The 24,425-nt window shown below is 41.9% G+C and overlaps 1 protein-coding gene across 3 annotated transcripts in view; it reads right to left on the bottom strand.

Moving 5' to 3' along the window:
• The window catches only part of pde3b (phosphodiesterase 3B), a 248,370-nt gene that overhangs the window by 84,812 nt on the left and 139,133 nt on the right, over positions 1 to 24,425 (bottom strand). The window lies entirely within an intron of this gene.

The raw sequence follows: 24,425 nt of genomic DNA, 5'->3' as shown, positions 1-24,425 counted from the left end.
ACATCAAATACTGTCCTATCAGGGTGCTCAGTGGAAGACTGAGTCGTTTTAGTTGCACGTCAAAAATATAAACTGCATCAAGTAACAAACAACTGTAAATGAACTTGGCTGTAAAAGTGCTTTCTCAAATTTGTCAAGAAACAGCAAATGAGGATAGCCATAGAATGAATTCTTGAACTCAGCTGAAACTGTTGTGTACTCTTGAAGCATACATGAAGTGCAGGCATTCTGGGCAAAAAAAAATCAGCACCATAATCACTCTCGAGATAGCATTCTAGAATTCTTATGCTCCAATATCAGAGGCTACATCTCTCAGTTACTAAGAGCCTAACACTTCATGACTTTGAGGAACAGTGGGGATGTGTAATACCACATCACAAATGGAATTACTGTGGATAAAGAAGTGAAACAGTATTTTAAAACGTGCATCACACTGAAAATCAAAAAATCGGTTAAAGTAGCTCAGTAGCTAGCACTGCTGACTCACTGTACCAGTGACCCCAATTCGATTCGATCCTCCGTCTTTATGGTGTTTGCATTTTGACCCCAGGAGTTTGTATGGGTTTCCTCCGGGTGCTCTGGTTTCCTCCCACAGTCCAAAGATGTGCAGGTTAGGTGGATTGGCCATGCTAAATTGCCCGTGAAGTGTCCAGGACTAGGTGGACTAGACAAGGGAAACACAGGGTTACAGAGTTGGCGTTACAGGTAGAGAGGTTGGATTTGGGTGGGCTGTTCTTCTGAGGATCACTGTGGACTCAGTAGGCTAAAAGGCTTGCTTCCACACTGTAGGATTCTATGATTCGATAAAAGGTCAGGGTCGAGACGAGTTTAAGTATCCCAGCCATTCCAGCCAAGCTGAAACTATTTTTTTTCCAAAGAGCTCAGTCTATAGTGTGGACCAGGTAGGTACTTAATTTCAATGACTGACGAACAGGAGGCTGGAAAAACACTGTTTGTCTACCTGGATTCTGGCATCTGCAGTTTTGTTTTAAATCTGAGCAACCAAGTAACAACTCAATCAATGGGCAAATACTGTCATACCAATTAGTTTAATTGAACAACCAGTATATACTTCATACATGGAGACAGAACTCATCAGGGATTCACACTTCACAGGTTCTGTAAGGATCATCTCACGAGTTGATAGAGCCGATCTACTGCACTCTCCCTTCTACAGTACTCAGTATAGTGCTGATTTCTCCATTATTTCACTAAGCACATCCTCAGAACAAATCAGCAGTAGTATAATGTAGGAACCACAAGTGGCAGATAAATAGAAACTGAGTGCCACTGTAAGATGGAGGCGGTTTAAAAGTATGACAGCATGAACCTGAGAAGAACAGATGTGCTGTTATAAGTGCTTGCACACAGCAATGCAACTGCTGAAGGAAGTGGGTGGGTATGAAGAGTACCTCTACCTTGTTGGGACATCTGCATAAAATAAATATTCTGGGGTAGGTGGGACCTCTACAAAAGGGTTGGTCTACACCTGAACCAGAGGGGTACCAATATCCTGGGGGGGAAATTTGCTATTGCTCTTTGGGGAGGGTTTGAACTAATTCAGCAGGGGGATAGGAATCTGAATTGTAGCTTCAGTGTCCAGGAGGTTGAGAGTAGTGAAGTCATAAATAAAGTTTCACTGGAGTGTACAGGCAGGCAGGAAGGTGGTTTGACGTGCATCTACTTCAACGCCAGGAGCAACCGAAATAAGGTGGGTGAACTTGCAGCATGGATTGGTGCCTGGGACTTGGATGTTGTGGCCAGCTCAGAGACATGGATTCAGCAAGGACAGGAATGGTTGTTGCAGGTTCCGGGTTTAGATGTTTCACTAAGATTAAGGAAGGTGGTAAAAGTGGGGGGGAGGTGTTGCATTGTAAGTCAAGGACAGTATTACAGTGGCACAAAGGACGTTTGATGACGACTCATCTACTGAGGTAGTATGGGCTGAGGTTAGAAGCAGGAAAGGAGAGGTCACCCTTTGGGACTTTTCTATTGGCCTCTGAGAAGTTCCAGAGATGTAGAAGAAAGGATTGCCAAGCTGATTCTGGATGGCAGCGAAGGTAACAGGGTAGTTGTAATGGGGGACTTTAACTTTCCAAATATTGACTGGAAACGCTATAGGTCGAGTACGTTAGATGGGTCAGTTTTTGTCCAATGTGTGCAGGAGGGTTTCCTGACACTGTATGCAGATAGGACAACAAGAGGTGAGGCCACTTTGGATTTCGTTCTGGGTAATGAACCAGGCCAGGTGTTAGATTTGGAGGTAGGTGTGCACTTCGGTGATAGTGACCACAGTTCAGTTATGTTTACTTTAGCGATGGAAAGGGAGAGCTATATATCGCAGAGCAAGAGTTATAGCTGGGGGAAAGTCAATTATGAGGTGATTAGGCAAGATTTAGGATACATAGGGTGGAGAAGGAAACTGCAGGGGTTGGGCACAATTGAAACGTGGACGTTGTGTAGCTAATGCGTGTCCTTGATAAGCATGTACCTTTCAGGCAGGGAGGAAGTGGTCAAGAGAGGGAACCGTGGTTTACTAAAGAAGTTGGAACTCTTGTCAAGAGGAAGAGGGAGGCTTAAGTAAAGATGAGGCATGAAGGCTCAGTTAGGGCACTTGAGAATTACAAGTTAGCCGGGAAGGACATAAACAGAGAGCTAAGAGGAGCCAGGAGGGGACACGAGAAGTCTTTGGCAGGTAGGATCAAGGAAAATCATAAAGCTTTCTATAGGTATGTCAGGAACAAAAGAATGACTAGAGTAAGATTAGGGCCAGTCAAGGACAGTAGTGGAAACTTGTGTGTGGAGTCCGAAGAGATAGGAGAGGCGCTAAATGAATATTTTTCGTCAGTATTCACACAGGAAAAAGACAATGTTATCGAGAAGAACACTGAGATACAGGCTATCAGACTAGATGGGATTGAGGTTCACAAGGAGGAGATGTTAGCAATTCTGGAAGGTGTGAAAATAGATAAGTCCCCTGGGCGAGATGGGATGTATCCTAGGATTCTCTGGGAAGCTAGGGAAGAGATTGCAGAATCTTTTGCTTTGATCTTTATGTCGTCATTATCTGCAGGAATAGTGCCAGAAGACTGGAGCAAATGTCCCCTTGTTCAAGAAGAGGAGGAGGGACAATGCTGGTGAACACAGACCAGTGAGCCTTACTTCGATTGTGGGTATAGTGTTGGAAAGGATTATAAGAGATAGAATTTATAAATCATCCAGAAAGGAATAATTTGATTAGGGATAGTCAACAAGGTTTTGTGAAAGGTAGGTCGTGCCTCACAAATCTTATTGAGTTTTGAGAAGATTTGTAGCTCAGGTTGAGGTTCTGGATGTGAGTTTGCTCGCTGAGCTGAAAGGTTAGTTTTCAGACATTTCATCACCATTCTAGGTAACATCATCAGTGAGCCTCCGACGAAGCGCTGGTGTTATGTCCCGCTTTCTATTTATCTGGTTAGGTTTCCTTGGGTTGGTGATGTCATTTCCTGCGTTGGTGATGTCATTTCCTGTTCTTTTTCTCAGGGGATGGTAGATTTGCTCCAAATCAATGTGTTTGTTGATGGAGTTCCGGTTGGAATGCCATGTTTCTAGGAATTCTCGTGTGTGTCTCTGTTTGGCTTGTCCTAGGATGGATGTGTTGTCCCAATCAAAGTGGTGTCCTTCCTCATCTGTATGTGAGAATACGAGTGATAGTGGGTCATGTTGTTTTGTGGCTAGTTGATGTTCATGTATTCTGGTGGCTGCTTAACCAGATAAATAGAAAGCGGGACATAACACCAGCGCTTCGTCGGAGGCTCACTGATGATGTTACTTAGAATGGTGACGAAACATCTGAAAACTAACCTTCCAGCTCAGAGAGCAAACTCACATCCAGAACCTTATTGAGTTCTTTGGGAAGGTGACCAAACAGGTAGGTGAGGGTAAAGCGGTTGATGTGGAGTATATGGATTTCAGTAAAGCCTTTGATAAGGTTCCCCACGGTAGGCTATTGCAGAAAATACGGAGTCATGAGATTGAGAGTGATTTAGCGATTTGGATCAAAAATTGGCTAGTTGGAAGAAGACAGAGGGTGGTATTGATGGGAAATGTTCATCCTGGGGTTCAGTTACGAGTGGTGTACTGCAAGGATCTGTTTTGAGGCAGCTGCTGTTTGTCATTTTTACAAATGACCTGGATGAGGGCGTAGAAGGATGGGTTAGTAAATTTGCGGATGACACTAAGGTTGGTGGAGTTGTGAATGGTGCGGAAGGATGTTGCAGGTCACAGAGGGACATAGATAAGCTGCAGACGTGGATGGAGAGGTGGCAAATGGAGTTTAATGCGAAAAAGTGTGAGGTGATTCATTTTGGAAGGAGTAACAGGAATACAGAGTACTGGGCTAATGGTAAGATTCTTGGTCATGTGGATGAGCAGAGAGATCTTGGTATCCATATGCATAGGTCCCTGAAAGTTGCCACCCAGGTTGATAGGGTTGTTACGAAGGTGTACGGTGTGTTAGGCTTTATTGGTAGAGGGATTGAGTTTCGGAGCCATGAATTCATGTTGCAGCTGTACAAAACTCTGGTGCGCCACACTTGGAGTATTGCGTACAGTTCTGGTCGCCGCATTATAGGAAGGATGTGGAAGCATTGGAAAGGGTGCAGAGGATATTTACCAGGATGTTGCCTGGTATGGAGGTAAGGTCTTATGAGGAAAGGCTGAGGGATTTGTGGCTGTTTTTGTGAAAGAGAAGAAGGTTAAGAGGTGACCTAATAGAGGCATACAAGATGATCAGAGGATTAGATAGGGTGGCCAACAAGAGCCTTTTTCCTCGGATGGTAATGCTAGCACGAGGGGACATAGCCTTAAATTTGAGGGGTGATAGATAAAGGACAGATGTCAGAGGTAGGCTCTTTACTCAGAGAATAGTAAAGGTATGGAATGCCCTGCCTGCAATAGTAGTAGACTTGCCAAGTTTAAGGGCATTTAAACTGTCATTGGATAAACATATGGATAATAATGGAACAGTGCAGGTTAGAAGGGCTTCAGTTTGGTTTCACGGGTCGGCGCAACATCGAGGGCCGAAGGGCCTGTAATGCACTGTCGTGTTCTATGTTAAATTTGTTAAAAATCACATTTGGCAACAGCCCATACAATTATTTAAACAATCTGCAACTGATGAGAGAACATGCTATCAAATCAAGTATGTCTGGAATTTTTGTTCAGCTATTCATGGGATATTGTCATTTTTAGCTCAGTCAGGCAGCCTCATTGTCCATACCTAACTGCCTTCAAGAAAGTGTGAGTGAGCTGACTTTTTCAACTGCTTGCAGTCTTTGTGGTGTGGGGATACCCACATACAGTTTGGAAAAACAGTTCAGGATTTTGAATCAACAAGAGTGGAGGTACAACAATATTAGTTCCAAATGAGCACAGCGTGTGGCTTGGAGGGGAACTTGTAGGTGGTAGTTTTCCAATGGTCTGCTGCACTTGTTCTGTTAGGTAGTGGGGGTTGCAGGTTTGAAAGGTGCTGAAAGAGCACAGTGAGTTACTGAAGTGCATATTTTAGATGGTATACATGGCAATCACTGTGTCAGCGGTGACAAGAGTCAATGTTAAAAGAAGTGAATGGGATGCTCATCAAGCAGGCTACTTTATTCTTAATGATAATGAGATTCTCAAGTGTTGTTAGAAATGCACCCGTTCAGGAAAATGGAGGATATTCTACTAAACTACTGACCTATATCGTGTAAACGGTAGACAAGCTTTGGGGTGACAGGAGTGGAGTTGCTCAGCACAGAAATCTGACCTTTATACATCTCCTGTAGACTCTAGATTTATAAGGCTGGTTCAGCTCTGTTCCAGGTTAATGGTAAACCCGTGGATATTGATAGAAGGGGATTCAGCACAAGTATGTCATTTGAACGTCTTGGAATGACAGTTTGTTTTTGCAAGAGAAACTCAGTCATTTTCTGGAATTTTTTGTGGGCATGAATGAGGAACACCTGCAATGATGTCCTGGGCTGAGATGACTGACCTCCAAATGCCACAATTATCTTCCTTTGTGAGGTATGATATCAACCATTGGATAGTTTGCCCTCCGATTCCCACTAATTTTGTTAGGGGTCTGTGGTGCCATACTACATCAAATAGGGCCTTTATGTCAAGTGCAATCACTCTCACTTCATCTACGGAGATAAGTTATTTTGCTCATGTTTGGATTAAAGCTATGCTGTGATCAGGAGCCGAGTGACTCTGGTGGAACGAAACTGAGCAAGTGCATTTGAGTAGCACTATCATGACTCCTTGCATGACTTTGCTGATAATTAAGAATAGCCTAAGAGAACAGTAATTGGCCAGGTTAGATTTGACCTGCATTTGTGTACAAGAAATAACTGGTCAACTTTTCACACTGTCAGGAGGCTGGTTCCTGACCACAAGTCTATCAAAATATTGCAGGAATATTGGCAGGGCCTATAGTCTTTGCAATTTCGTGGTCTGCAGCTGTTTCTTAATATCATGTGGAGCAAGGGCCAAGATTATCCACTTGGTACTTCTGGCTGAAGATTATGCAAATACTTCAGCTTTGTCTTTTCTAATACATCCTGGACCTGGGTTTTTTCCTTGAGTCAGCTCCTCTTGTTTAATTTAGCATAGGAGCAGTTCAATATAACTGTGTGTGTCAGGCCTATAATCAGGGCTGTTAGAGTTGGTAGTTAATTGGTACACCTATCTGGAAATGCAACAATCAAATATGATTATGTAAAGGTTTCCTGCAACATTGGAAATTTACTGCATTGCAACATACAGCAAGATGTAAACATACTGCACTTTTAAGATTATTATTCATTTTTGAGAAAATATTTTCGTGTGATAACATTACGCAAGTCAGAGTTCCTATGAATTAGATTAATCGTCAATTTTGAACAAAAATTGGACTGAAACAAACTGTCAGATTTTCAAAATATAAAGAGAATTCATGAATCATAATTCAGTGCAAAAGGCAAGGTTGGCAATTTTCCTATTCTGGTCCCCATCCAGAATTCTTTCTCTGGCAGATCAATGATGTTATCGGGGCTGCTTCCTTCTCTCATCCAGAATTAGAAATATCATCGATTTTGCTTCCAATTTCCATCCCACCCTCACTTTCACCTGATCTGACTCCTCCCTTCCTTTCCTCAACATTTGTTTCCAGTTCTCGTGATAAACTGGCCACTAATATCCACTGTAAACCCACCAACTCCCACAGCTACCTGGACCATACAACTTCGCACCCTGCTTTCCGTGAAGATTCCATTCCATTCTTCCAGTTCCTCCATCTCCATCATATATGTTCCGACGTGACCAATTTCGACAAGAGAGCCTCTAAAATATCCAGCGAGGATTCCCCCACTGTTGTTACAAGTAGCTTAACGGGGTCCAACCAATCTCCCGCACCTCCGCCTTCACCCCTTCTCTTCCCTCCAGCAACAGTGATAGGGTTCCCTTTGTCCTTACCTGCCACCCCACAAGATCATCAGCTGCCATTTCCATTACCTCCAACAAGATGTCACCAGACACATATTCTCCTCTCCTCCCTTGTCCATATTCCACAGGGACCGTTCCCTCCACGACACCCTGGTCTACTCTTCCTTCACTCCCAACAAACGCCCCCACCCCAAAACACCTTCCCCTGCAAATGCCAAAAGGTCTAACTCCTGCCCATTTACCTCCACCCTCCTCAGGATCCAAGGGCCCAAACATACCCTCCAGGTGAAGCAGCACTTTACCTGCACTTCACACAATCTAGTCTATTGCATTCATTGTGAGCAATGTGGTCTCCTCTACACTGGTGGAATGAAATGTAGACTGGATGACTGCTTCACAGAACATTTACATTCTGCATGCACTGAGCTTCCTGTTATCTGCCACTTTTACACACCACCCTGATCCCTGGCCAACATCTCTGTTTCAGGCTTGCTGCTGTGTTCCAGCAAAGCTCAGCACAATCTGAAAGAGTAACACATTGTTTTCCACTTCAGGGCCCTGTAGCCTTGTGGACTCTACTTGGAATTCAATAATTTTAGGGCCGGGACTCTGCCACATCTTAGTCCCCTACCCCACACATTAGGATTTGTTGTCACAGCCTGCCATTACACACTACCTATTGTTAGCCACTAACAGTCTCCATTAACAGCTATTCACTCTACTAGCCAGATAGTTATCCATCCCTTTGTCTGATCAACTGTTTTTCTCTCTCTTTGGGCTGTATCCCCACTTATTGTTTATTCCTTACCTCCTTCCCCCAAACCATCTTCTGCATATAAATCCACATTTTCCTACCTACCATCAGTTCTGAGGAAGGGTCACTGGACCTGAAACAGTAACTCTGAATTTTCTTCACAGATGCTGCCAAACCGGTTGAAATTTTCCAGCAACTTCTGTTTTTCTTGGTGATTTTCTACCATCTTCACCCACAAGTGCCAAGTGGATGGTCCTTATCACCAGTCTTCTGGTGTCTTCAGCATCATTAATGCCAGTATTCAGTCAAATCAATTCATGTCATGTGTGATCAAGAAATGGAGGGCACGGGATACAGCAAATGTTAATGGCCTCAATCTCAATATCATCTAGTCTAAAATAAAGAAAATCTGTACTTCAGAATTAGTCTTCCCCTTTGTCAAAAAGGAAACTCTTAAAACCAGAATTCCAAAATGTGGAAATACCAGTTGCATCATTCTTTTGAACATTCAATGGAGCAAAGTTCCCTCAAAAGGTGTGCAACTATGCAAATACTGGAATGCTCCACATACCCTAGTGTGCCACACACAGCTTCCACTTGCAGAAGCTGCTGACACATGCAGATCTCAGAGGTCCAGCACATGGCAGGAAATATTAGAAAGGATGTTATGTGTGGGTGGTAAGGAAATGTAAACATGAAAAGAGTCATTGTGGGAGTTTTTGGTCTTTCACTCATCGGGACTAGCACAGGTACACTGAGTTTTAAGCAACTGCAACCACTGATACAAAAGACCAACTGTAGTTCATTCAAAAAAAGTGCAAGGCTTCAAAATATCAATGTATCTGACTTCTAGGAAGCGCAGAGAAATTTAGGCAGAAATGATGGTGTTAAAAACTTGTCTAAGGGCAACTGCAAAGCAATGAATGCAGAATTGGCTGGAGTGGACTAAGAAAAGACGACAGACTAACTATGGCAAACTTCTACGAAAACAGTTCATGACCCGCAACAAAGATATATCCTACTACAAGAACTTAATACTGGTGAGTGTGAGGTGATGCATTTTGGGAGGTCTGATAAGGGAAGGATATGCAGAATGAATGGTCGGTCCCTAAGGAGAGCTGAGGAACAAAGGGACTTTGGTCGATACAAGTCCATAGATTCCTAGGGTGTCATAACAGGTAGACAAAATGGTGAAGAAGGCATATGGGATGCTTGCCATCATTATTCAGGGCACAGGGGAGCAAGGGAGTCGTGTTACAGCTTTATGAAACATTAGTTAGACCACAGATGGAATACTGTATACAGTTTCATATTGCATACAATCACCACACTATGACAGCACTGGAGACAGTGCAGAGGAAATTCACAAGAATGTTGCCTGGGATGGAAACTTTCAGCTATGAGGATACACTGGATAGGCTGGGTTTGTTTTCCTTGTTGCTGAGGTGTGATCTGATTGAGATATACAAAATTATGAGAAGCATAGACAGGGTGATCGTGAAAATCCCTTCCCTATAGCAGATATGTCTAAGACCAGAGGGCAACAGTGTAAGGTGAGGAACAAGTTTTGAGGGGGAGTGGAATTTGAGGATTTTTTTTGTCCAGGAGGGTGGTCGAAATACGGACTATGCTACCTAAGACGGTGGTAGAGACAGGTACTTCTGTAACATTTATGAAGCATCTGGATGAATACTTAAAATGCCACAACATGGTAGGCCATGGACCAAATGCTTGTAAGTAGTTTGGTATTTGTTCGTTGGCATTGGCATGGTGGGCTGAAGGTCTGTTTCTATACTGGCTGACTCGATGACTCTAAAAAGGATTCCTTCTTACAGACAAGATAACGTGGTTAACCATGATCAGTTTAAGGGTAGTATCAAAATTTTTAAAAAAACATACAATATGGCAAAGTAATAACAACAGCCCAGTGGATTGGGAAAGTTTTAAAAATCAATAGATTATGAAAAATAATAGAGATACAAAATAAACTGAGGGAAATTAGTAACATAAAAAGGATAGTAAGAGCTTCATTAAATATGTAAAATGGAAGAGAAAGGCAAAATGAACACAAGTTTCTGAGAGACTGAGGGTACGGAAATAACACAAGGGAACCAAGAAAATAGAGGCGTTAAATGAATATTTTCCATCAGTCTTCATGGCAGAAGGCACAGATAGCATTCAAACAATATTAAACAAATCAAGGGGGAAAAGGGGGAGAGGAAATCAAATACTATAGCTATCATCAGGGCAAAAGTAGTGGGAAAACTAATGGTGCTGAAGGATGGCAAGTCCCCTCAGTCTGATGGGTTGCATTTTGGGATAATAAAGGCAGTAGCATCAGAGATATTGGATGCACTGATAGTAATCTTAATATTCAAAAAGAAATAAAAAACAGTTAACTTTATCTCATTAATATTTGTTATTGGGAAAACAACTATCGGAAAGAATATAACAGTGAAGCATTTAAAATAAGTGCTGAAATCAATATAGCTCCGTGAAGGTGAAATCATGCTTGACAACTTGATCACTTATTTTTTAGAAAACAGCAGGAACAAATAGGACGGGCAAAAGGGGAAACAAGTGAATGAAAACTTAGATTGCCGAAAGGCATTCGATAAGACACTAAATCGAAGGGTATTGATAAGCTAAGAGCCATTTTGCTTGTAGTATTTTAGGAAGAAGAGCAAATTGACTGCTAATAGAATAGTGTTGGGATAAGGAGGGCATTATCAGGATGGTAATCAGTGAGAGGAGCATGTCACAGACACCTGTGCTGGGGCCACAATTAGTTATAATATATTTCAATGACTTGGATGAGGGAAGTGAATGTACTAGTGCCAAGTTTGCAGATGACACAAAAATAGGTGGGAAGGTGAGTGGTAAGGATGATACAGAAGACAAACAGATTAAGTGAGTGGGCAAATACTTGGCAGATGGAATATAGTGGAGGAAAATGTGAGGTTATGCACTTTGGCACGAAGAACTGAGGAGGTGAATATTACCTTGCAGATGACACTAAGTTTGGTGGAGTAGCAGACAGTGAAGGGCACTGTCGGAGAATGCAGCAGAATATAGAGAGATTGGAGAGTTGGGCAGAGAAATGGCAGATAGAGTTCAATCCAGGCAAATGTGAAGTGTTGCATTTTGAAAGATCCGATTCAAGTGTTAACTATACGGTAAATGGAAAAGCCCTGGGGAAAATTGATGTACACAGAGATCTGGGTATTCAAGTCCATTCTACCCTGAAGGTGGCGATACAGGTCGATAGAGTGGTCAAGAAGGTATACGGCATGCTTTCATTCATCGGATAGGGTATTGAGTACAAGAGCCGTCAGGTCACGTTATTGTTGTATAGGATTTTGGTTCAACCATATTTGGAATACTGTGTACAATTCTGGTTGCCACATTTCAGGGGCAGCACGGTGGCACAGTGGTTAGCACTGCTGCCTCACAGCACCAAGGACCCGGGTTCAATTCTCACCTCGGGCAACTGTCTGTGTGGAGTTTGTGCATTCTCTCCGTGTCTCCGTCTGTTTACTCCGGGTGCTTCAGTTTCCTACCACAGTCCAAAGATATGCAGGTTGGGGTGGATTGGCCATGCTAAATTGCCCGTAGTGTTCAGGGAGGTGTAGATCAGGTGGGTTATAGGGGGATGGGTCTGGGAGGGATGCTCTGAGGTTCGGTGTGGACTTGTTGGGCTGAAGGGCTTGTTTCCAAACCATAGGGATTCTATTCTATACATTATCAAAAGGACATGGATGCTTTGGAGAGGGTGCAGAGGAGATTCACCAGGATACTGCCTGGTATGGAGGGCACCAGCTATGAAGGAGAGGTTTTTGAGCAGATTAAGATTATTTACATTAGAAAGACGGAGGTTGAGGGGGGACCTGATTGAGGCCGACAAAATCACGAGAGGTATATACAGGGTGGATAGCAAGAAGCTTTATCCTCCTCAGAGTAGGGGACTCAATTACTAGGAGTCACGATTTGAAGGTGAGAAGGGGAAAGTTTCAGGGAGATATGTGGGGAAAGTTCTTTACGCAGAGGGTGGTGGGTGCCTCGAATGCGTTGCCAGTGGAGGTGGTAGAGGCAGGCACAATAGCATCATTTAAGATGTATCTAGACATAAACATGAATGGGCAGGGAGCAGAGGGACACAGATCCTTGGAAAATAGGCACCAGGTTTAGATAGAGGATCTGGATCAGTGCAGGCTTGGAGGGCCAAAGGGCCTGTTTCTGCGCTGTAATTTTCTTTGTTCTATGTACCTCATTAAGAGAAAAAGACTGCAGAAAGCTGCAGCACAGAGGGACTTTGGGGGTCCTCATGCATAAATCATTTGAAGCTAACATCCAAGCTCTGGAAGTAATAGGGAAGGCAAATGGAGTGCTGGTCTTTATTTCAAAAGGGAATGAAATATAAAAATAGGCAATTCTTGCTGAAAAAAATAAAAGGTACAAGTTAAATGACACCAAGAATACTGTGAACATTTTTGGTCTCTTTATCAATACAAAGATATTCTAATATTGGGCACAGTCTAGAGAAGGTTTATTAGGTTGCTCATGTGCATGGAGGGATTTTTGTATGACGCAATACTGAGTAGGTCAGGTTTGTACTCACTGGGGCTTAGAGGAATGAGACATGACCTAATTGAAACACACAAGGTTCTTGGAGGGGGTTGACATAGATGGTGCTGAGAGGGAACTTCACTTTGCGGGAGAAGGCACCAAAAAGAGGTCACCCAATTAAGACTGATATGAAGAGGAATTTCTTCTCTCAGAGGGTAGTGAATCAGTGTAATGTTTTACTATGGCGAGGCTGCATTGTCAATATATCCAAGGCTTAAGAAAGTCAGGTATACAATCAGTAATGGCATCATGATGCAGAAAAGGCAGGAAAATGGAGGTGAAGATTATCAGATCAACCATGATCTCACTGAAAGTTAAAGCAGAGTCATTCGGCCAAATGGCCTACTTATATCCCCACATCTCTTAGTCTTCGCACTACAGGAGTTTCTCAGCCATAGAAACATGCAACAATCTTCAGCTGCTCTAACAAAAATCTTCCATGATTCCATACAGTTCAGTATCATTTCTAACTTCAGATACAAAGTAGTCCCTGGACAAAGACAACAACAACATTCAGATTTGGACTACGAGGTGATAAGTAACATGTGTACCATAGTGAGGCAATGCACTTCTCCAGCAAGACAAACTGTAGGCATTTTATTACTGAAGTGTCCCACCATTAACAATCATAGGTTAGCACTGGCCAGAAATTTAACTGGATCAGACATTATCAATACTGTAACTACCACAGCAGATAAGAGATTGGGAATTCTGTGGTAAGCAACTAATGTCCCAACTTTGCAAAGCCTGTCCGCCATCAACAAGGCTCATATCAGATGTCACAACCACATCAGAGATTGATCACTTTTAAAAACAAATTTGAACTTACCATGAATTGCTGGAAGGATAACACAGCTGTTATTTCGAGGTTTCAAAGTCCTAGATTTGAGACATTAAAGTGTAATCACTTTCAGTTAACTTCACTGTCCTGCAGGTCACAGTTTGTTTCTATCAGAATCAGATGATTTATTAGGGCAAAATCCAACTTAAAACTTGAAAGAGTTCTCAATGCAGAGTAAGGCATATCACCCTTGCCTTGTCTACAGGAAATCAAGTAAACATACAAGCCAAGCAGAATGCAACACCTAAAGTAGATTTTCACAACGCTACAGCAAGCAGCGCTCATTTAACAATCTCAGGAATTATGAAACTGGGTCCTGTCATTACTGGTCTGCACTCAGCCTAGGAGCTAATGAATCAAACAACGCATGATGGCTAACAACCATAACTGATGCAGCAATATCCTGATCACTGATACTTGAACAGGTTTATTAACACAAAAAAGAGAAATGGTACAATGTCCTCCACAGAAACAGGTTTTAGAAGTTTAAATGTCTTTTAATATCCTAGGGCATTATTCCAACAACAGCAGTTCTAATGTCTTGGAAAATATTTTTGTCTCAATGACCACTAAATAGAACATTCATTCATCTTACTGACCCAATTAGGATAATGAACTCTTGTGAGTGCTTAAAATCCCTGTTAAATTTACTGTATGTGAAATCTTATTGGATATTTCCAAAAAATGACAATGTACTAAACAGAAGTCAGATTCGCCTTTGAGTGGCTCAAATGGTAGTAGACTTTCATCAAGCAAATGTGAACTAAATTACTGAAGGAAATTTTCCAGTTCGAATGTTGGCACATTATAGCATCATTAAACAGTTATCGCACAGGAAGCAGCAATTTAATGGAATATATCCATGAGAGAGAAGTTCAGCCTGTCCCACTCCAGCTCTCCTTGCAAAACACATCTCGTCGCATTACTATTCAATTTCCCATTGAAAGCCAAGATTGAATCCGCCTCTAACACACATTTGGCGCATTCCAGACACTTGTTACTCAGTGGAAATTCCTTTCCACATCCACCCTGAAAATTCCTCTCAAGAGCTTGTATCTTTCTATCAAGTCAGCTCTTATTCTTTTAAATACCATCATTTTCAAGCCTAGCCTGTCCAGCCTTTCAGCAAGACAACCAACCTTTTCCAGGTACAAAAACAAAGTTGTTGGAAAAGCTCACAGGTCTGGCAGCATCTGTGAAGGAAATAACAGTGTGAACGTTTCCGGTCGAGTGACCCTTCTTCAGAACCTAATTCATTAATCAATTCAATGGTCAATACCAGATCAGGGCAAGAACAGGTTGTGCTAAGAAACATATCTGAAAACATGGTATGAATCCTTGTTCAGGCTCCCTTTATCCAACTTATTTTTCCAGTCTATAGGCAGATTAAAAGACCCCCATGGTAATCGGTATACCCTTTTGATATGTTCCCACAACTTATAGAATCTCAGTCATACAGCATGGAAACCGGCCATTTGACCCAAATGATCCTTTGCAACCAGGTTTCTGAAACTGAACTTGTCCCATTTACTTGCATTTGGCCCATATCCCGCTAAACCATTCCTATCCATGTACCTGTCCAAATGTCCTTTAAATGCTGAAATTGTACCGCATCTACCACTTCCTCGAGCAGTTCATTCTACAGACTATATTCTACAGTCTATGTGAAAAAAATGCCCCTTAGGTCCTTTTAAATCTTTCCCCTCTCACTTTAAACCCATGCCCTCTATTTTTGGACTTCCCGATTCTGAGAAAAAGATGTTGGCTATTCACCTGATCTATGTCCCTCATGATTTCATAAACCTCTGTAAAAGGTCACCCCCTCAATCTCCAACACTCCGGTGAAAAGAAGTCCCAGCCTATCCAGCCTCTCCTTACAACTCTCATTCTCCAGTCTTAGTAACTTGCTCGTAAATCTTTCTTTTCACCCTTTCCTGTTCAATAACATCCTTCCTACAGCAGAGCAACCAGAATTGTGCACACTACTCCAAAAGTGGCCTCAGCAATGTCTTTTACAGCCATAACATGGCATCCCAACTATTGGATGCAACGCTCTGATCGCTGAAGGCAAGCATGTCAAATGCTTTCTTCACCACCCTGTCTACCTGTGATGCCCACATTTAAGGAACTATGTGCCTGTACCTCTAGGTCTCTCCATTCAACAACACGCTTCTGGACCTCATCATTAACTATACAAGTCCTGCCCTGGTTTGTTTTACCAAAATCTAACATCTCACATTTATCTGAATTAAACTCCATCTGCCAATTCTTGGCCCACTGGCCCAGTTATCAAGATGTCACTGCACTCTTAGGTAACTTTCTTCACTGTCTGCATCTTTAATACCCCATCCTACATGTGGTTACTTTGAGATGACCTGCATATAACTTCCACAAGAGGCTTCTTTCCGTTATTATTTTTCATCTTGACCCAAAAATTTCCATTTCCTGGTTTCCTGAACTCAATGTGCTATTATCTTGAATCAACAAAGCCACTTGCTGTCTTTTCCTAGATTCCTGTCCCTCCTAAACTTCATACATCCTTCAATACTCACATCCCAATCTACGTTACCCTCTCATCATGTTTCTGCAACAGTCATGTGATCCAACTTGTTTTTCTCAATTTGCACCATTAGTTCATCTAGTTTATTTTGAATGCTATCTGCATCCAGAACGAGCCTCAAGGGGTGTCCTAATATTTTTGTAATTCTAGTCTCATCTACTGATTAATTCTTAGATCTGTATTTTGTCACTTCCTGGCCTCGATGCTTCATCATTTCATACTTTAATATTTTCATCTGTTGCCTTTTCTATACACTTTGATTTAGCATAACAGCTGTTAAGCATGAACCAGCGCCGTGTGACTCCTGATAACTGGTGAAAACATCCAGATAAGGAAGAACGAGAGATGCAGCTTTGTGATCAATGCAGCAACCCATAACCAATAGGGACAGTGACATCGGGGAAACCAAGCGGAGGCTTGGGGATCGCTTTGCAGAACACCTCCGCTCGGTTCGTAATGAACAACTGCACCTCCCAGTCGCGAACCATTTTAACTCCCCCTCCCGTTCTTTCGGTGACATGTCCGTCATGGGCCTCCTGCAGTGCCACAATGATGCCACCCGAAGGTTGCAAGAACAGCAACTCATATTCCGCTTGGGAACCCTGCAGCCCAATGGTATCAATGTGGACTTCACAAGCTTCAAAATCTCCCCTTCCCCCACCGCATCCCGAAACCAGCCCAGTTCGTCCCCTCCCCACAATGCATCACACAACCAGCCCGGCTCATCCCCTTCCCCCACTGCATCCCAAAACCAGCCCAGCCTGTCTCTACCTCCCTAACCTGTTTTTCCTCTCACCCATCCCTTCCTCCCACCTCAAGCCACACCTCCATTTCCTACCTACTAACCTCATCCCACCTCCTTGACCTGTCCGTCTTCCCTGGACTGACCCATCCCCTCCCTACCTCCCCACCTATACTCTCCTCTCCACCTATCTTCTTTTCTCCATCTTCGGTCCGCCTCCCCCTCTCTCCCTATTTATTCCAGAACCCTCTCCCCATCCCCCTCTCCGATGAAGGGTCTAGGCCTGAAACATCAGCTTTTGTGCTCCTGAGATGCTGCTTGGCCTGCTGTGTTCATCCAGCTTCCAACTTTATTATCAGGGACAAATGAACCGCTTTCCCAGCTTTCCCTCATTCTCTAACACCCATGTTTTCTTTTTCTGGTCTGCCTGCAGCTAAAAGGCAAGTTTATATGGGGATGAGTATTTTAACGAGTCAACAGTCCGGACAGCTGGCATCTAATTACTTGTAATTAGTGATTCCCGTTGAGTACAGGAACCTGAAGTAGTAATGTTGATTCCACCTTTGGTCATGATTTGATATAGCCTTCGTTGTTAGAGTCCACAGTCACTCTTATGGTCTCCACAAACTCAAATCTTTCTCACCATTTTGAAAGTGATAAGTAAACGTTCTCACAAATGCCAACAGCCACAGATACACGGGTCTGATGAGGAGCTCACAGTGGAGCTTTGCAACCTGTTTTACCTGGTTTATATTGCTTCAAAAACATCATTACTTTGAAAACAAATGTCATAGGTGTTTTTTGTAGGTTGCTTATGTGCAGCAGATGTGTGGTCTCGACTGACACAGTGCAGTCACAAAAGCAATTAGCACATGTTTTAATTGACAATTCTAACAGTAAATGAGCAAACAGGTGAAAGCTCTCAGAGATAATCTCGCACAGGTTTCACATCTGGCAGTTTGAGATTGTATACAACTCCAACAGAACAAGTGATAGGCAATGCAGCCAAACGGCTGTATTCATCACACAGTAGCCCTGGTATGAAATGGGATGGTTAAAAATCCCAAAACAACTTCCACAGATATTTCCAATGGATTAGTTTGTTGCCGACTGCAAAAACCCATCCATTGTTTGATACTGTTATGCACAGCTTCGTGGTTGATGGCTGCCAGACAGACAAGGCAGTTTCATTTGAAAGACCCTGTTCTTGTGGGTTTCTAAGAAAATCACAGGACAAAATAGTTAAATCGCTTATGAAGCGGGTAATAATTTCTCAGCCGGTTAAAGATCATAAATGTTTCATTGCTGAAAGTATCAATGGTACCTGCATGAGTAAATTCAACAACTTTGCAAATCATGGTTGTGCTGACCATTTCAAATCTACCATTAAATCATAAGTTTCCTGCATTTTGAGTTCCTGTAGGCATGTTCTTGTTAGGCAAAATAAAGTATATGCATATAAAAAAAAACTTTGCCAACTGACTGAAAAAAAGCACTCATTGCCATGGCACCCAGGTCAACAAAGAAACATTGATGTTCAGTGCACAAACCTGTGTATTTAACAGAATGCAAAATGTTCGACATCTGATTTCCCATATAACTTGCATAACTGAAGGATAATAATCTCATCCAGTTTCCATTCTAGCAGGTTATTAAACTGTCTTCATTCAACATAAGCTATTGGATTCAAATGTCTTACAATACCCCAAATGTCTCTAGATACTCACCATTTCCAGAAAAAAAAACTTAGCAAGTTTCATTACACGTCTGTGGCTTTGGTCCTTCCACGTTGTTTATGCAAGCTACTTCAATTGTGTTGTCCAGGTGCACATGATCACTTTTCTGTCAACATGTTTGTATGGGAAAGAAAGAACTCTTCAATTCCAGGTAATGCATTTCATTTCTTTCTCCTTCTGCCGCATCTTTAGCGTACCATCCCCCTCCAATGTTGGGGTATCATAGGATGTTGATGAAGAATACACTTAAATTGGAGATGGTGTAGAAAAGATTGCAAGCATGTTACCAGGGTTGGAGTGTTTGAGTTATATTGAGAGGTTAGATAGGCTGTGACTTTTTTCACTGGAGCATAGGAGGTTGAGGGTAACCTTTCTGAGGTTTATAAAATCATGAGGGGCAAAGGTAAGATGAATAGTAAAAGATCTTTTCCTTGGAGTAGGAGAGTCCAAAACGAGATGGAACAATTTGAAGGTGACAGCAAAAAAAGATTTGAAAGGGAACTGAAGGGCAACATTTTCCCCAACAGAGGGTAGTTCATATGTGGAATGAACTCCCAGATGAACAGGTAGATGCAAATACATTTACAAACATTTAAAGGAGATTTGGGCAGATACATGAATAGGAAAGGTTTAGAGAGACTTGGGCTAAACACAGGCAGGTGAGAGTTATTTAGTTTGAGAAAACTGCTCAGCCTCAGCACAAACGAGTTGGACCAAAAGATCTGTTTCCATTAGGTTTTGGAGTAGATCTGTAGCTCAGGCTGTGTGTGTTGAAGTTGGTTGGTTTGATGAGCTGTTTGTGGTTCCGCAGACTTTTTGTTACCATGCTTGGTAACATCCTCAGTGCAGCCTCTGATGAAGTGTCGGTGTGTTTTCCTGTCTAGTTTTTAAACTCTGCAGTCCTTTTTGATGGATTGCCTCACTTCCAGGTTTCCTCCGTAGTGGACTGTGTATGGGATCAAGTTCAATGCGTTTATTAATAGCCTGCTTCGTGAAGTGCCATGCTTTCAGGAATTCTCATGCTTGTCTCTGACTAGCCTGTTCCAGGATCTTGGTGTTGTCCCAGTCAAAGTCATGGTTCTCCCTGTGCAACTGGATTAAGATGAGTGAGTACTGGTCATGTCTTTTTGTAGCCAGTTGATGTTCATGTGCTCTTGTTGTTAGTTTCCTTCCTGTTTGTCCGATCGACAAACACTATATCAAACAATACTCACTCATCTCAATCCACTTGGACAAGGAGAACCATGACTTTAACTGGGACAACGCCAAGATCCTGGAACAGGCTAGGCAGAGACAAGCACGAGAATTCCTGGAAGCATGGCACTCCACGAAGCAGGCTATTAATAAACACATTGAGCTCGACCCCATATACATTCCACGACGGAGGAAACCCAGAAGTGAGGCAATCCATTGCAACAGACCCCATAGTTTAAAAGCCAGACAGGAAAACACACCGACACTTCATCAGAGGCTGCACTGAGGGTGTTAACACGCACAGTAACAATATGTCTGCGGAACAACAAACTCGCTCGGCGAGCCAACCAACCTCAACCTCTGTTTCTATGCTGTATGACTCTATAACTAATTGTATTCCAGCCAAATTTACAGGCGATATAAAGATAAATGGGAAAGCAAGTTGTGAAGAGGACACAAGGAGTCAGCATAGATAGGTTAAGAGAACGGACAATATTTAGTGGGTGGAGCATAATGTGGGAAATATGGTGTCTTTTTTCTGAATTCATGGGAAATTATGCAACCAGGAGAAAGCATTTTGTTTGTATTTTAAGTTGGAAAGGTAACGAAAGACAGAACAAGGAAGACAAAAACAGCAAAACAGAGAGAAAGGGTAAGTTCTAGAAGCAGGATACACAACAAAAACCAAAAATCGACAGATCTGCAAATTCAATGTTTATAGCGAACTCTTAGAAATTTAAACATTGATAGCGCCAAATCTAATATGCCCAAAACCAATCATGCCCTTCCCCTCACTTTTCCTTCATGCTAACAGAAACCGGCAATCCAAGATGAAGTCAAGCCATATATTCTACCTCAGATTTGCAAAACCCCACAGCCAGTGTAGTGCTTTAACACCGTGCCTTGTACTCTAGTTGTGATATCAAAGCATAGGACCAACCCCAATAGAGTTAAACTTGCATTCTTCCTCTAAATTCCAAATATCTACCTTTAACGATTCATGCTGTTGAGCACTGTTATTTCGTCAAAAACAAAGTAAATACAAAGGAAAAAGATTATTTCAAAGTGGCCACGTCAAACTAAGTAAAGTGAATAACAAGCCTCAGTGGGTTTAAGACAATAAGACAGAGGCGCAGAATTAGGCCATTTGGCCTATTTCGTCTGATCTGCCATTTGATCCTGGCTCTGTTTCTCAAATCCATTTGCCTGCCTTCTCCCCATACCCTTTAATCCCTTGCTAATGAAGAACCTATCTATCTCTGTCTTAAGTAGACTCAATAACTTGATCTCCACAACCTTTTGCACCAATGAGTTCCACATATTCACCACCACTTGGCTGAACAAATTCCTCTGCATCTCAGTTCTAAAGGATCATCCCTTAACCCTGACGCAACATCCCCAGGTCCTAGTCTCTACTCCCAATGTAAAAATCTTCTCCACATCCGCTTTATCCACACCTTTCAATATGCTGCCAGTTTCAGTCAGATCCCCCCTCATCTTCCTAAACTCCATCTAGAACAGCGCAGAGTCTTCAGCCATTCCTCATATGATGAATCTTTCATCCCTGGGATCATTCTTATAAAATGTCCTCCAGGCTCCATCCAATTCCAGCACATTCTTCTTTCAATACAGGGACCAAAGCTGCGCATAATATTCAATGTGGTCCACCTGGTGGTTCTAATCATTACAGGTTCGCAAGTCCTTTTGCACACAGAGAGACAATGAGCAACAGCGTAGTAACGTTGTGAAGATGGTGGCATTGGAAATATATGGAGACTATGAGCTCATTAGCGAACAACTATCTAAATGAATGATTGCAGACCAGAATGGTGCATTTTGTATACTGGAATCCTCCGTGACGATGCTCCGGGTCTGTAAATGATTAGAACCAGGTGGACCTCATTAACTACAAGGTTCTTGCTTAGCATTGTTAATCTAAGCCAATCAGGAAGGCCTTTGCTGACCAATATAATCAGGAGATTAGAATCTCCTCAGTTGCCAGCCAGCTAGCGTACGGTGCTGAAGTAAATAAAGGATGACTTAGTAATGGGACACCAGCCTCTACAGTTATTTCAGAGTTCTAGTTCAGGATTCATTTAAGGTCAACATGCAGATGCAAATGTAATGTTCACATTTCTTTTGAGGGGGTTAGAATGCAAGAGCAGGGATGTACTGCTGAGGTTATACAAGGCTGTGGTCACATTTTGAACATTATGAGCAATTTTGGGCTCTGTAGTGAAAGTATTATCAATCCCTGCAAGTCTGGGGAATAAGGAAGTGTACAGTGGTGGAGTTCTCTGTAGAATCCACTGATGGTTCAGCTGATCGCATTCAAAATAAAAGGGGACAGGGGAGGCGGCTGGCTTGAGGAAGGAATAAGATCAAACCAAACGCCAGAAGTTGGGCACTCAGACGTGGGCCCTGTCACTACCAACTAAGCTACATTTTGACCTTGACATCACAAATCAGGACGTGAGCACGATCAGTCTTTCCAAGCGAGCGTAGATCCCATAACTTGTCACAAGGTTGCCATGACTTCCTTCCCAGTTAAGTGAAGACTCACTCCCGACAGAGTACATTGCAAATCCTCAGTACCCATCTCACGACGGGCAGAAACAATGGATCCTGTCAGTGCTTAGATCTAGACTCAAACTAATTTGTGATTTTATCCTTGCTGACTGGTAATTTTCTTTGTTAATTATTTATTGTGTCAATCAGACCCAAACCTTTTCTACTCAATTTAGTATTTTTGCCATCCTTTACAGTAAACACTAGATGCACAAAATACAGAAAGAAGTCACTCATCAACCAAATTATGCACCAAAAATAAAATTCACATAATTTATACTTATGGAAGTACAACCTGTAAATTTCAATAGGAATTATCTGTTTACTTCAATTAATCATTAAATAGGCATAGGGAGTAAGCACCATTTGATAGCAGAAGATATGAGGAACCATACCAGCTGCTGACTTCCATATTGCAGTATTTTCCAATTTCAAAATGCTGTCAAATCCTTCCTTTAGCTTGTTTGTTGGGACATTTGTACACATAAAAATGTAGCTCATTGCTGGCCTGATGATACTCCCTGCTTCTTCCAAGCAGAAGACTATTACTTTGCATTGGTGGTATGCAAAGTATCCAAATGTAGAAATAATCTCGAGTATAAAGACTCAAACTTCGGAAAAATCCACAATGCTGCTCTCTCTGTAAAGTTCTTGGATTGTTTTTGGCAGGTAGCTCACTCAATGAATGTAAATTTGAGAAAATAATTAATAATAAGGAAAGTACTGTGAAAGAGCAAGATACGGAACTGAATGCATAACTTTCAGAGAACTACTAAAAGTAAAGTGGGATGAGCAGACATTTGTGTTATAAAGTTCCACAAAAATGTTCAAAGGAGCACAGGGGAAATAAGTAAACGTATGCCTTCTCTCCAACAGAAGCTCTGTCAATTAACATACAAGTATCATTATCAATTCTAATATTTACTTATTTCTTGTCTGTAGGTTCTGTATTTTTGTATTACTTATTTAGTTTCTGAACTTTTTTCTACTGCTTTGAAAGTCAGTTTCTGCGTTTTCTGGCTTATGTTAAAATGAGCTACAAGAAACAAAATAGCAGCCATTGGATAGGACCTGAAAAGGAAGGAGTGCAGCAAAAAATTGCAAATATTAAACCTCGACAAGCCTAATGGCAGAGGTAGAATACAGAAAACAAAGATAAACAACCAGAGGGGGGAAAATAAAGAGAAACAAAATGACAAAAACATCAACAAAAGGATGTAAAAAGATGAAGACACAGACAAAAATCTTATGAAAACTAAGTCAGAGAGCAAAAGGGAAAAATGAGGAAGGAAGAAAATATTCCAGAAAAGAAATAATGAATCCCAAAACAAGGAAGAAAAAGGTCAAACTAGAAACAGTGAGAAAATACAAGCAGTAAACAGAAATATAAAGACCATATTTCAAAAACATGCATGGGGAAAATTCAAAAAGCCAACTATTTGCAGTCATTTGAAAAAAATGTTCAAATCTTTTTTTGGAAACAAAGAGCACAATTTTAAGCTAAGATAACAAAGTGTGTAGCTGGATGAACACAGCAGGCAGTTTTTTCTGAAGAAGGGTCTGGGCCCGAAACGTCAGCTTTTGTGCTCCTAAGATGCTGCTTGGCCTACTTCGTTCATCCAGCTACACACTTTGTTATCTCAGATTCTCCAGCATCTGCAGTTCTCATTATCTCTAAGCACAATTTTAAGCTGATTGTTTTTGATCAAGAAGTTTTACATCTTTAGAAAGGACAGACAGACACAGACATGAGTCTTGTTTGGGCAGAAGAGTGAAGGGCAGCATAGAAATAACATGCAAGTAGGAAGATAGAAAGAGGGCTAAATATTGAATCTGACTGTTGAAAAATGGACACAGAGTAGTTTTCGGAGTTAGAAGCTGTACTATAACATGATGCACCTCCTAATTCACCTTGATACATCTACCCACTGAAGTTAGAAATGCAATCAGTGTATTAA

The sequence above is a fragment of the Stegostoma tigrinum genome, chromosome 17 (genome assembly GCF_030684315.1).
Source record: "Stegostoma tigrinum isolate sSteTig4 chromosome 17, sSteTig4.hap1, whole genome shotgun sequence".
NCBI lineage: Eukaryota > Metazoa > Chordata > Chondrichthyes > Orectolobiformes > Stegostomatidae > Stegostoma > Stegostoma tigrinum.
This window is presented reverse-complemented; position numbering and strand designations above follow the sequence as displayed.